Raw genomic sequence first — 14,640 nt, forward strand, 5'->3', positions numbered from 1 at the left:
ATGGAATAAAGATAGGACTCAATTAAATACTTGTGTAACGGTAATCAAATGATTTCTTTATTTGGTAGGTGATGAGGATCATTGTCTGATACACTTTTAGACGGTTTAAATTTCCTCTAAGATTCTTAATCACAGTATTGTTCATTGTTGTGATTAAGACAGAAAAGCGAGATTGCAGGAGACGAATGTTCAGACTCTTGCTATCTATACTGTCAAACTGAATTGCAGGCGACTTCTTAACAAAATGGTAACAAAGACCACAAACACCCTCTTTCAAAAGAAAAATATCTAGGTTTTATCTCCTGCTTGCAAATACACTAATTTTAATTGGTTCTGTAAAAACTCATGTGCAGACAATTGCAGGGGCAGTTAGAGACTGGTTCTATGACCGAACTCCATTCCAAAAGATAAACTGTCCATACTCTTGCAATCCTACTTGCCATGATCCGAACACCGAAAGCGTACAAACATGTAACCCCTATAATAACAATTCGAAACCTCAGAAAATCATTTACAGTTATCACCTAAATCCGTTCCTTTTTTTTTTCTCAAGAAAAAAACAGTGATTAAACGGCAATAATATGGAATATAATGGTGAAGAAACTAAGCAGTTTTGTCTGCTATTAGTCTAATTAGCCTAATTTAAATACTATGAAACATTGTCATTCATAGATTTAATTCTGATACATTTTTGCTTCCAGCTATGCATTCTAATAGCTTAATTCGGATTGCATAACGATCAAAAAGCTTACATAGCAGACAATATGATAATCAGAATAGCTTTTAAACACGAACAACACTAAAAGAAACCAAGAACAAATTTCAAATAATCACATGCAATAAGACAAAACCCCAAAAAAAAAAAAAAGAACCAACCACTGAAATTGACCAAATCCCACAGACCAATTCTGATAAGAAGCATGACCTACATTTACATCGAAAACAGAAATTAAGCGAATACAAAAGCAAATAGTTTGTGCTGGGATTGATCCAAAAAATAAAAGATTGATCCAAATAGTATGCACATGGCAAAAAGGTATCAGCAAATAGTAATATCATTTAAGTCTGTAAGTACTGTTTTATGCATTCCTACTGGTTTAGCTACTGTTACCTTTGCTGCTATCAACTGATGTGCTCTTTGCTAAGTTCTAAGATTCTTCTCAAACTGTATTAGCTGCCTCTTTTGATATGCTTATGGAAATCCCTGCAGTATATCATATCTAGAGGTTAAATCCATGTCAAATCTAACTTGAACACAAATTTGCTGTAAACAGAAGTGAAAGCAAAAAAAAAAAAGAAAAAAAACACAAAGGTTTGAAAGTCAAATTGAGCAAACACTGATTAGTTAATTATATTTCTAACAGTAGCTGCACATATTTTCAGCTACCAAGCTCTATTACATATATAGCCAAGATCCAAAACCCAGCAGAAAGAAAGAAAGGAACCAGAAAATCATAACTCCAGTTTTCAGAAGATCATAAATAGCTGAAACCCAGAAAATCATTCTTACCTACCACCCAAAGTCACCCCCTTCCTCCCCATATCAAAACCCAATAATTCCAATAGCTGATAAGAAAATCTTTTCTTTTATCTTACATCTCTTATAAACTGAATCACATCAAACTCCAAATTCAGTAACCCAATAAACACCCGTAAATAAACATGAGTAATCAGATATGGTAAATAGTATTTCAAATAAGCAAAAGCTGGCAACTTGTTTTAAGTTTTTAACTGACATATACTGGGCAGCAATTCACAGAAAAAGTACCTGGGATGATCAATTTATTCGACTTCCCTCTTCTTCTTCCTTTTCTTCTTCCTCTTCTTGTTCTTGTTCTTCTTCTTTTTTTCTTCTGTTTCAACAAAATCCCAAAAGAAAAAAGGTTTTATGACCTCTCATCAAACATAAAGCCAACCTCTATCAAGCCTTTATCCAGGGCTAAAATTCATCTCTAAAAGCTAATAATTAGCAGCCATGAATCTGAACAAAAAAACAGAGCATTCGCAATCCAAATTCAAATACCCACCAATTGAATTTTTGATTGGTTTTTTCAATTTCGAATCAGACAACTCGAATCGTACTTCAAAACCCACAAAGCGTTCACCATGCATGGCAAACGAACCTTCCAAAATTCAATAAAGAACTGAAATTTCAGGCGAAGTCATTACCTAATAACTTCCCTATCGATATAACATACAGTAAAATCATAACTTGAAACCTCTCCAATCAATAATCAACAACCCAGACCCGCAGACAAACAAAACCCCCAAAACGCAGAAACCCATACCAATTCAATACCGCCAACAACAAAACACCCACTCAAAAACCGAATCACACAAAAACTGACAAAAGCAATAACAGCAGAAGCAGAAAACTTACACACAAACTCTTGTCAAACTCGCTAAAGCCACAAATTCGTTACTGCCGAAACCAAATCCTCTTCTCTATCCTTCTCTTCAAACACCACAAACCTTTCTTTCGCGTTTATTTTTTTTTTTTTTGGGGGTCTGAACGACAACCTTTCTCTCTCTCCCTTCAAAACCGATCTTCTGATCCAAATTAAGAGCGACAGGCCCTAATTCACCGGCGACGAAGGGCAAAACCGGCTTCAAATCCCTCTTCCCCTTCTTCCTAAATTACCTCTCCTTTCACAGTAACACCTCTCTCTTTCTTTCTTCCTCCAACTCTCTGAAGCTCCCTCTTTCTTTCTATCCCTAGATCCTAGATCGTTATGTATGTATAAAATACCACCCTCACTCTGAAGCTCTCTCTCTCTCTCTCTCTATCTCTCTACCTCACTATTTCTCTCAGTCCCTCAATTCATCGACCATCTCTCTTTTCATACATCAGACCAAACAAACCAAATACCACAAAAACCCACCGCACAACAACAGTAAACAACGAAACCAAACTGTAATTGAGACAAAAATGGAGGGCAAAAGCGTCACTCCATTTCAGGCCCTTATGAACAGGGCTTAGGAACAGGGCTTTCTGGCTTTCTGCTTTAGATGTATGTATAATACGTCCCGCGCGATGCCGCGGGTGGGTTTGCTTGCTAAGCACATTTGTTGTACAAATATTTACATAACAGTGATTTGCAAGCACTGACCTTATTGATAGAGTATAATAGTATATGGTCTATAATGATTTCAAGCACTGATATCATTGTAGTTTGCCTTGTCATCTGAGCAAAAGAAACCAAAGAAGCTTGTATCCAAAAGCACGCAGGTCCTCTAAACCTTCCTTAATTCAAAGCTAGGTGGGAATACATGTGTTCATAACTTCTTCGCAACCTTTTGCATGTTAATTAGTTTCCTCTTACTCGGGACAACTTCCAGTCTCAGTTGGCCCAGCTTGCCTTGCCAACTCAATCAAGCACATACAGTACGTTGTAGAAAACATGTAGCATTCCTACAACTGATGTTCTGCAATAAAGAAAAAGAAAAAAAAGGAATCAAGCACATAAAAACTTAATAATGTTTACTGAGCAACAGTCATACCAAGAAAAACAGAACGAAAATCAGGGTTTTCTTCACTACTTCCATGTTTCAAGTGAACTGGAATCGCCCACAAATTTTCAGTACAAAAGATTACTTCAGTAGTAGGAAAAAAGCCAAATGTTTTTTTCACAGCTAGGTTGAACTCAATAAACGAAAATCTAATGTTAGATTAAAAGTAAACTTGTGCTGCTTAAACTTAAAATTGCAATGATAAGCATAGACTTTGAACCTCATCAAGATAAGTTAATCCTCCATCCAAAGTAGAAGTATTCATATTTAGCGCCAACCTCTGAAGCTCAGGTTCAAGCTCTGCCTCTATTTTATTGATTGACTCTGAACTTTCATATAGTACAATTAACTTTCAATATATACACCAAAATAAAAAACTAAAGTTCAGCGGTATTGATCATCACTTGCAAATAAGCCTTGAGCCTCTTTTTTGAATTGTATGTTCTTTCTTCAATAGTTGGAAAGCTCTCATGCATCTGAGATTGCATATATTGATACAGAATTAGTTGAAACGGACCATGTGAACTTTTGTGTGACATATATTTATATACATACATACATTATACATTTGTATCTACCTAATTGTGCAATAATTTATGGAAATACTATATCATGTTTATATGCTTAGTAATAGGATAGGATATGAAGTCCAGCTGCAATCTTTTATAGTGGAAGATATGCATCTATGGATTATCTACCCTTCTCCATTTTTTGCCCTACAATATTCCCTCAATTCAACTCATCTAACGACCAGAAAGATACGAATGTCTCTGGGGTGTGTATTACAAAGGAGGCCTTGTCAAATGAGAAGAGGAAACATCCCAAAAAAAAAAAAAAATGATGCCAATAAGACCATTGTGCAACACATCAATATTCAAGTACATTAAAGAAGAATCCATCACATTTGACATTTGATATAAGAAAGTATATATCAACATGCCATTTTCATTGTTCTTCGACCCAAGGAGGTTGAGAATTCAAATCAAACATCAAGTGGAATTGAACAGAGATTGTCAAATAATGATATGTACCTGCAACTGGAGCCTCTTCCCAGTCAACATTATCGTGTCCTTCATCTTCGAAGTTTTGATTTCATGCCAACCTGAAGACTCTTTGCTGCTTCTTCTTCTTCTTGTCTTTTTATTAAAGCAGCCTAATAAGCTTTAAAATACTCATCCTATAGAACAACGAAGAAACAAATGAGTGATCTTTTGTACCTTATTGAAGCAGAATATGAGTGACATTCATTCTGTAATTTTTTTTTTTTGGGTGAAGGGGTAGGGGAGGTGTAACATCAAGGTAGAAAAGAAACGTGTGTCTACATCTTTGACTCTATTACTCTATCTAAATTTCAATTGTGAAGTTCTCAAAATATACAGATATTATTGCATAGGAAGTAAACCCATAAACTGAGAAGACGAAGAACATTTGAGGAAACTGAGAAGACAAAGAACATTCGAGGAAACTGAGATTAAATTCCAGAATAATAGACGCAACCTCCCCCAAAAAAAAAAACCTTCATTGTCAAATTCATCAGTTTCAGCTGAAAAAGAGGAGCACAATTTATGCCAAATGCAGAAATTAAAGAAGCAGGGAGTGAATTACTTTACACATAGAAAACGCAAACAATACCCAGATTCAAAGCATACAGAGCAAGAATTAGAAGGATTATCTGAGCTAAGTATTTTGTTTGCCCCTATAACGGAACTTGAATTCAGAATACTTTCTCATGTTTTGTTAAAATGTACAAATACATGTATAGAACTCGAATCAACTATTGTAATTGCTCCCACTAAGGTCACTTAAACATTAAATAGAAATCGAGAATCTTATCAACAGAAACATACCATCTTGATTCACTCAAAGCAAACCCCAATGGAAAAGCAGTAAGAAATTTTGCACAGAGCACCTGAAAAACAAAAAACTGGTCAGTATAAAAAAATTAAGATCAATAATCACCAAACAACAGTAATTAAAATTTAAGATAACATTTCAGCATTCAAAAGAAGAACGAACTCCGACCATTATTCAATTTCTCAACAAACCTAGACAGATCAACTGTTCATATAGTTGGATCAAAAGGCTCAAATCCAATTAGGTTGCATGCGATTCAATTTCTCAAATACTACTGCAGCTATGCAAATCCAACGGCAGCTTGGCAGCTTGGCATTGGCACCAAATAATAATCTACTGAAAACTCTTGCCTTGGCTGCAGCATTATACGCCGAAATCCAAAGGATCAATCCTGCTTTTGCTGAAAACATTTTCTCTTGCCACACTTCAAAACTTGCTCTTAATCTATTTCTAGGTATTTAAATCTCTTTATGTTCAGAGGTACATTTAGCTACAGAGGTGAAAGTGAACATAAATTTCTGCCATGACAAACATTTCAAAGATTGCACACATGCTTTAAATTTGGAAGAAAAGTTTAGAATAAATTTTCAATGTCAGGAAATTACATGAAAGAAGTCTAATGCATACCCAAATGCACCCCCAATTTGTCAATTAAACACCTAATTTGCAAAACCAAATACTAATTACTAATCACATAGTTCTGGAATTTATTGTAAACCTAGTAGCCTAGTTCTAATCTAACAAAAACCATGAAAACCAACTATATAGTCAGAAAACACTTGACCATTGCTCCAAACAATTTCACCAGAGAGCTGAAAATGCCAAACAAAGCAAAACAAAACTGCATGATTTACTGAGAAATAAAACTTGTATTACTTGATTATTACATTAACAGCAGAATTTTCATCACGCCCAGATCTAAACCCATATCCTAAACAAACATTTAACCCCCAAATCCATAGAGGGTTCTTCCCTGCCTCTTCAAAGCATAGACGACATCCATGGCAGTGAAGGAAGAGAATCTCATTCCAAAAACTAAATTTCTACAACTTACTGAAAACTAAAATCAAATCCAACAAACGCAACCTCCACTTATTCGGAACATGAAGTTACTAATGAACCCTGATGAAATCTAACCGGCATTATTTTCAGATCACATACTAAAACTGATAATTGCCAAAACCCTCTCGATCATAACCAAATTACAGCAAAATATGCAACTGATTAATCGAACACCAATTATTCTCAGCAACGACAGTGAGTTTCAAGTTTGAACCAACTCTTCAATCAATACTAACCAAAACGTAACCCAGAATCATAAATCACACAATGAACAACTTTCTGTTAGAAATAGAACTATAGTAGCTCACAAATGATCAAAAGGAAAAGGAAGCTACTTTACATTACCAACCTCCAAACCCACATCAAGTACCAAAAAACGAAGGAAAACAATCACCAAAACCCAATTGAGACCTCCAATTCAAAACATCAAAGAATTCAGCTTAAAGCAATTAAACGCAATAAAAAAACCGATCTGGGCATGTGCGAAAAGAGTGAAAGATCCATTCACAGCGAAATTTGCAGACGCTAATTAATACGTGAAAACAAAAGGGCAGTTGAATTGAATAGAAAGAAGGTTGAATGTAAAATTGTACCTTTCTCTTGGAAACTCCAGAGCTGACCTCTGTCGCACAACTTGGAATTTTGATCAGAGTGGATCGAAATCCCAAAGGCTCTTCCTCTTCATTATTTACATTCATCTTTTCCTTTCTTTACTCTGCCTCTGCTTTCCTTCCCGTCTCCCTCTTCTTCTTCTCTTATATTTGTACTATCAAAAAGATGCTTCTCCTTCTCTCTCCCATCAGTCTCGTGATGTGAATTTCCCTCTTCATGTCTCTCTCTCAATCTATGACACCGTTGTATTAAAGAAACAATGAGGGGCAAAAACCCATTTCGCCAAATCCCCAGAATTGTTCAAGCCAATGAATAATCAACAAACAATCTCCAGTTGGAGTCTACCAAGTTCAGCACCCTCTCTCTCTCTGTCCACCTCTTTCTCACTCTCTTCGCGCAGATCAAAGGAGTACCTGTCCTTCTCCAAAGCAAACACGCAGAAAGTAAATCAACACTTCCGGCACCATCGGTGCGACGTGTGTCGAATGGAGGCTGTAAATTATTCTTTTAAAAGAACAAAACGGTAATTTATAGCATCGGCTCGGCTCGAGCTTCTACTATTACTAAGCCTTCACTGTTCATAAGCTACAGTTCTTAGGAACAGTAACCCATCTTTCCTTTAGCCATATAGTAAATGTTAGCTTGAGACTATGTCTGATTCCTGTTGTGCTATAAATTTGATTCAAAGTCATGAGGTTGGGTTGTAGACTTGCAGTAGCATTGCTTCAGTTAATTGCTTTCCCACTACCATAATGCTAGCCATGAGTAAATTCCAGAACTTGTTCGGAGCTGCGACAGTTTTCATCATCATTCTTTCTGTCCAAACCATGAGCAATCCAATCGGCGAGAGCCCTGACCATGACTGGCACGATGCACACGCAACCTTCTACGGTGACATGGGTGGAAGCGAAACCATGTGTAAGTTTTTAATTCTTGTATATTTATACTCCGATTATACGTAGATATGTGGGTAAATACATTTTTATCCTTTCTATCTTATTTTTGCTCCAAAAACAATTTACTCTTCCCTCAACACTATTCATGTGAAACTTTTCATCATATTTTACCTCCAATTTATTGTCTCCCGATAAATAAAAACAATATCCATCATTCCAGCATTATGTTTTCTTGAATAATTTTTATTTTTAACATAGTAATATGCACTCTTCCTAGAGAGAGAAACCCTAACACCCCAAAGTCCGGTTTTTTTCCGCTTCAATATCCGATCTTGTCCGGCGGCGAATCGATCGGTGCTGGCCTACGGCCTCGCTGTCGTCTTGGGGTTTGCTGCGGGACGGGTCTTCGATTTGATTTGGTCCGAGGATCATCAATGGGTGCTGCACTTCGGATAGTTTCCTGACAGCTCACCTTTGGTTTTTTCTGGTCGCATCTCAACCGGCGGCGTGGGTATGTTCATCAAGACCAGTAGAATTTCGGACGACGTGTTTCAGGACGGCATGAACTGTGGTGGCGTGTTTCTAGCGTGAGCTGTGGCGGCGTGAGGCACGACGGTTTGGGCCGAAGCATGTGGGAGTCGCGGAGGCGTAGATCGACGCGGCACAGGTCATGGTGGAATGGGTCAAGCAATGTTGCTAGGATTATGGCGTACGACATTTCGTCTGGAGCACTGGCTTGTGGCGTACGACATGTCGTCGAGGTTGATGGGCTGGGGCCAGGCCAGCTTGATGGGCTCTGACGTTGGACTATTCCTTTGGATGCTCTTGGGCCTGCTATTTTGGGCTAGGGTTGTTGCCCTAGACCTTTACTATGTTTTAGCTTGTTTTTTACAATAAACTCCTTGTTTTAGGAACCTAAGCACAAATGTAGACCTAATGTCTCTTTAGCGTCTTTGGAGTAGTACCGAAGGAGGATAGCCGCTATCTCTACATATTTGATTGTACAATGAGTAGGACTATATGTACGTACCACTTGTGGGTATAGCCACTGACTTCTTGTCTGTCTTTAAATGACAGTGGAAGGGTATGTAACGACCTATTCTGGCTTGTGATTAATATATTATCCCGCCCCCGCGGCATTACTCAAAAAAGAATAATTTTTATTGTTCTTCAAAAATTAGTCCATAATTGTAATTAATTTTTAGACAGTAAATTTAAGGGAAAAAAAAGTGATTATACAATAAAATATTCTGAAAAAATGAAGCATAATAACCCTAATTGCCAAGCTTGCATGTTAACTGACAATAAAATTATGAAAATTACGGTAACTCAAAAAAGTGATTATCTTAACACAAATAGACATACCAAATTCTTATATATAAAATCAGTATTATAATAAAGATTAATAGATACTTTTTTGTATAATCACTTTTTTTTGGTTCCTTAATTTTATTTTATAAAAATTAATTGCAATAATTTTTTAAGAACAATAAAAATTATTCAAGAAAACATGATGTTGGAATGATTGCCGTTATTATTTATCGGGAAACAATAATTGGAGGTAAAATATGATGGAAAGTTTCACATAAATAGTGTTGGGGTTATGACAGTCATTTAGTGGTCAATTTGAGTCAAATGTCTGATTTGCTCTTGTACTTAACGGAAAGATAACGGAATATAGACGAAAGCACCTTATTGATGTGGTTTTGGAAGTTCAGGTACCTATTTGATCACTTTGAAAGTCCAAGTACCATTGTGTCCAGTCCGAAAAAATTCAGACCCCACCTAATGATAAAAACCCTAATACAATTGATCAATACACCATGATGTTATGGACACCATTAATATTATAGAAGTTGATAATTGCTATTCAATAATCAACAACCAATTGGCCATAGTTTACAAACTTACATAAGAATATAGGCAAGAAAATCCCGTAAAACTTATCCAAGCTAAAGCAAACTAATTAGAATCATTGGGTAGCACACATTTATACTTGCTTATGAGTTATGACAACTTATATATTTTTGAATTTGAATGGGATTAACACTACTAGGAATTCTGGTTTATGAATCTGGAATAATTATTAACTTTATTGGAACACATAAGAGACGGCATTTTAAATGTTCTACTAAAAATTTAACGTGTACGGCACAAAAATAGGCCAAATTCAAGGTTGGGTAGATAATTTGACTCCCAGGATAGGAAGACATTGATAAATGTACAATGTACTCAAAAATTTGATCAGCCTTTCTTTTTTAGTAAAGCAAGATGAGTGACTTTTTCATTTATCATAATTACCAATTCCGTGTCAATTTGCTTTTCAGGATATATATAGCAATAAAATAAAAGAGACATTCAAAATTTTAAACTAACTAAATTTTACTATTTCAATAAAATAAAAGAACATTAACCATGTTTCTGGTCATGAATATAAGGGATTCCACCGTCAAGGTGGAGTTTGTTTAATTCTTTTTGGATGAGCCTGACTTGCACTACTAGATGCTTCATCACCGTCATTGTGTTGAAGGCATTGCTTGGTATTAATGTCAATATTGCTCTGCTTCAATAATGTTTCCGAAAGCTCCTTTGCATCTTCCTCATATATCATACGGACCCCACACTTCTTCACTTGCACATTTTCCTCATTGATTTCATTTCCACCTGCTTTAAATGAGAATACAAGCTGAGTGTAAATATCCTGCCACTTATGTTGGGAGGAGTATCCATCTCTGTGCACATACGACAACCAAATGTGACCCAACACAGGTTGACCCCACTCTCCCCCAAACTCCAAACTCCTAAAGTGATGCAAGGATTCTCCATTGGCACTCAGTTCGCATTTAATGTGCCAGTGAACCAAAGGCGGGAGTGGTTTGAGGGGTCTAAAAACGACACAGCAGGCGAATCCCATCCACTTGTTACTAAACCAACCTGGATGCAGCTCTACGGTTATTGAAGACCCCACACTTCGGTGATTGTACCACTCTGGAATTTCATTTCCAGGAACAACAAAGCCAAATTCTTTATTGGCTGGACTCTTAAGGCATCGTGTTAGCAATGAAAGTGCTATACTCTCACAACTTTGATTCTCCACCAGTTTGAAACAGTTAACAAAATATCCTTGTCCCAACGAATTGCTTTGATTGGCCAATGTATCTAATGAAATGCAGTTGTCAGCGTCTACCCACACATGAGATGGAAGCTTTGGTAATCTCCGAAGCTTCTGGCACCATTCCAAGTGAAGATAGTCAAGTCTGGAGAGTTGGCCGATGCTCTCGGGTAGTCTACTGAATTGATTTCTGCTGAGATTTAATTCTCTTAATGAAGACAAGCATCCAAAATCACTGGGCATTGCTTCTTCAGAAAGATTGCAGTCACTTAGATTCAATTTAGTTAATGAATGCAAACCAGATAAACAAGGCAACGACAATCCTGCCGGAATGTGACTTCTTTTTCGCAATAACTGAAAGGGGATTATATTCCATGTTTTAGGTGACTCTGCTTTACACCCAGCAAGAGAGAATTCTTTGAGGTTTTTCAAAAGACCAATAGAGGAGGGCAGTTCTCTTATGCCACTTCCACTCACATCGAGCTTCTCCAAACAGGCAACATCACCCAACTCATCCGGCAATTTGTCGAGCTTTGAGCAACCTGAAAGATTGAGATCTTTGAGAGATTTTAAGCCACCTACACTGCTTGGAAGACAGTGAAGATGTTTGCAATCTCTCAACGATATAGAAACAAGTCCTTCAAGCATGCCAATAGAGGAGGGCAGTTCTCTTATGCCACTTCCACTCACATCAAGATTCTCCAAACAGGCAACATGACCCAACTCATCCGGCAGTTTGTCAAGCTTTGAGCAACCAGAAAGCTTGAGATATTTGAGAGATTTTAAGCCACGTTTGATGTAGGAAATGCTCCAGCAGTGTTGCTGCACTAAGATGCTACTTCTGTCTTTTCTTTTATGATTGATGGTCTTGTATATATTTTGCTTAACCACAGAACGGGATAGAACGTCACTTGGAAAATCAATAAGATTCTTCCAATCATCATTTTTGGAGCCTTTGGTAAAATCTTGCAAGGTATGTAATCTCAAGTTTTAATGCTCTTGTTCTTGAAAAAAGACGACTAATAAATCAAGTCATGTTGTCAGGGCACCTTTACATTGTAGTGTTAAGCTTATTTCATTTGTTTTTCATTCTGTGCAGGAGGAGATGATAAGTTCCTACAATGCGAAACTGCAGCAGTCGAAGTTGCAGCAGTCAAAGAACGTGCTTGCTGCAATCTAGTTCATCTTTGTGGTATCCAACTTTCAGGACTCGTTTAGTTCGTGAAACTGAAATTTTCCAATTACATCATTAGGATTTATGAATGAAACTGACAGTCATGTAAATGTCATAAAACACCTTTGTGCTGCAACAGTTTCGCTTGCACATGGTTGCATCTTATTTCAACATTGTCGTTCGGTACAATGAATCATAGGAACTGTTGAAGCATACTCTGTCACAATCTTTCATTTTATCATCTTTTTCATGAAAAAACTGTGGAATGTGTATTACCCCATAGACATGTTTACATGCTTTGGTTTCTTGTCTCCCATGGGATCCGCCGATTTCTACTACGTAAGATTGTACAGACAACTGATTGATAAAAATCAAATGGAGATGATGCTACACGGGACTGCCTCCTCTGTGTAGTCATTCTTCAAAAGATGACTAAGCAGCTCATCTGAAGAGACACATAAGTGCATAACGTTCACATGGTTCTTCTTTCCAATATGCTCACAAGGACCACAACCCTCATCCCCAAATCAATAGGAGATCAGATATGCCTCAGCTGCTTCACCTACGTGGCTTGCTTTAATATCATAATCTGGGAAATTTGAAGTACGCCTGTAAGTTGAGGTCTGTATTACTCATATTTATTACTCTTGCATCAAGAACTTCAAAATTCAAGGAAGTAGCCATTAATTTTTATTAATAACTGGATAATTTGTAGTAGCCATTAACTATTATTAGGAATAACTGGATAATTTGTATCACTGGCAAGTGCCCTGGTACAAAAACAAGGCTTAAATTACAGGGGACCCAAAACATAAAACCATATTAATTCCTTAGTTATTAGAAACCGAAGGAATCATATTTCAGATATGGCTCATCTCGTGCAGTACCATTTACACTTAGCGCACCAGTACCATTAATCTAAACCCAGATCAAGAGAAAATTAAAACTAAGCCTCTTTGGCTCTTTCCTAATTAGCAAGGACTTCCCTTCGAATCAACTCTGGGTCAAATGAGGAAGGATTGTTAGTGTGCGTGAAATTATAGCAAAACTCATGCATCAACGAATGATAATAGTCATGTTACGAGTTAAAAACTGTGGTGATGGTCAATGCTAATATGATGGGCATTCGCATATGAAAAGGTGACTACTACAACAACTTAAGTGGATCTACTTCACCATTTCCCTTGAGCTTGATGTTAATGCATTTCTATCTTCTACCTCTCGCAAAGCTAGTTTAAGCTATTCCGATATGTTTAGTCTCAACTATATATCATTCAAACACTAGTCAATTAAAGGAAATTGCTACCACTCGTCCTGAGGGGGAAAAAAAAAAGGACTTCGGAATAAAAGAAAGGTCATGAGACCAAAGTGGATGTCCTGATTTCCACGGCCAATGTCCAGGGATCCTGGGGACTCATTCCGACTGAAATGAGTTTAAGGGGGTGGGTCTCGCTTCAACAGACAATTAGGCATGGTTTAGTAGTGAAAGCAACTTCCTCCATAATCATCTAGGCAATCAGATTTTGCGATTGTCATTTCATCGATCGTTGCTCATTCCCGTAAGACCGAAACTTGTATATGAAGGGGCTTTTGTTGGATGAAAATTAGGGTTATGCTATGAAAAGCTATGTTTGCAAATAGTTTCAATGGTCTGAAAACCCCTAGTGATGAAAAAGTAAGATTGATATTCAGGGCCTTGGTGAAAACCAAATTTCTTTGAGGATGTTAGAAACTTAGTATGTCACATCATAAAACTATATTAAGGCATGAGATCCATGAAAGCATAAAGTTTAGTGACAAGGTCCAAGGCATGTGAACTTGCAGTCTGTTGAACCGTTGTAATAATTGTTTGACCTTTTTAGCTTAATTGCCAACAAGATTTCCAATATCTTATCAACAAGTTTAGGCTCAATTCTATTGAACCCTGAACCGATTGGGGGAAAGAATGCAAAATTTAAAAAATAAAAATAAAAAAAACCTAGTTGGGTAGTTCATAAATAGCTTGTGGTGGAACTCTACAATCCACTCAGAGATTAGGCAGTTCTGTAAGTAAGCCTAACTCTTCTCATGTCCTTTTTCTTGTATATTCTCAATCACCTTAATTAGGGGGATGTATTTGTCATTTAGAAATTGAATTGATCAGGCATTATAGGGCCTTTTCACAAATGTGTGCAGACAAACTTTTTGAATGTGTAGCTTTTAGGAACTACAACATGGGAGCAGATAACTCATTAACATTCTCCATGTCGATGCCCATTTCAAATAGAAAGAAGAGTACTTAAAAGGCCATGTGTCTAATAATTGACAAATAATTACTTGGAGTACATTCTATAATGATTTTCACTTACCAAACGTTACCAACATAACTTTTATTTGTTTGAGGACAAGAACAAAAATAACAGAGAGAGAGAGGAGAGAGT

General features: G+C 36.9%; 1 protein-coding gene across 7 annotated transcripts in view; it reads right to left on the reverse strand.

Moving 5' to 3' along the window:
* LOC133737066 (uncharacterized) overlaps positions 1-14,640 on the reverse strand; it is a 104,351-nt gene that overhangs the window by 8,139 nt on the left and 81,572 nt on the right. The window contains exons 1-8 of one of the 7 annotated variants that reach the window (XR_009859803.1): positions 7,020-7,652; positions 5,358-5,419; positions 4,542-4,687; positions 3,915-3,986; positions 3,731-3,834; positions 3,111-3,426; positions 1,769-1,853; positions 1,112-1,204 (exon numbers count right to left, since the gene is read on the reverse strand). The gene's annotated coding sequence lies outside the window, so the exon portion shown is untranslated. The other 6 variants (XR_009859804.1, XR_009859801.1, XR_009859802.1 and 3 more) reach the window with 6 other exon arrangements.

This window comes from Rosa rugosa, chromosome 3 (genome assembly GCF_958449725.1).
Source record: "Rosa rugosa chromosome 3, drRosRugo1.1, whole genome shotgun sequence".
NCBI classification, from domain to species: Eukaryota; Viridiplantae; Streptophyta; class Magnoliopsida; order Rosales; family Rosaceae; genus Rosa; species Rosa rugosa.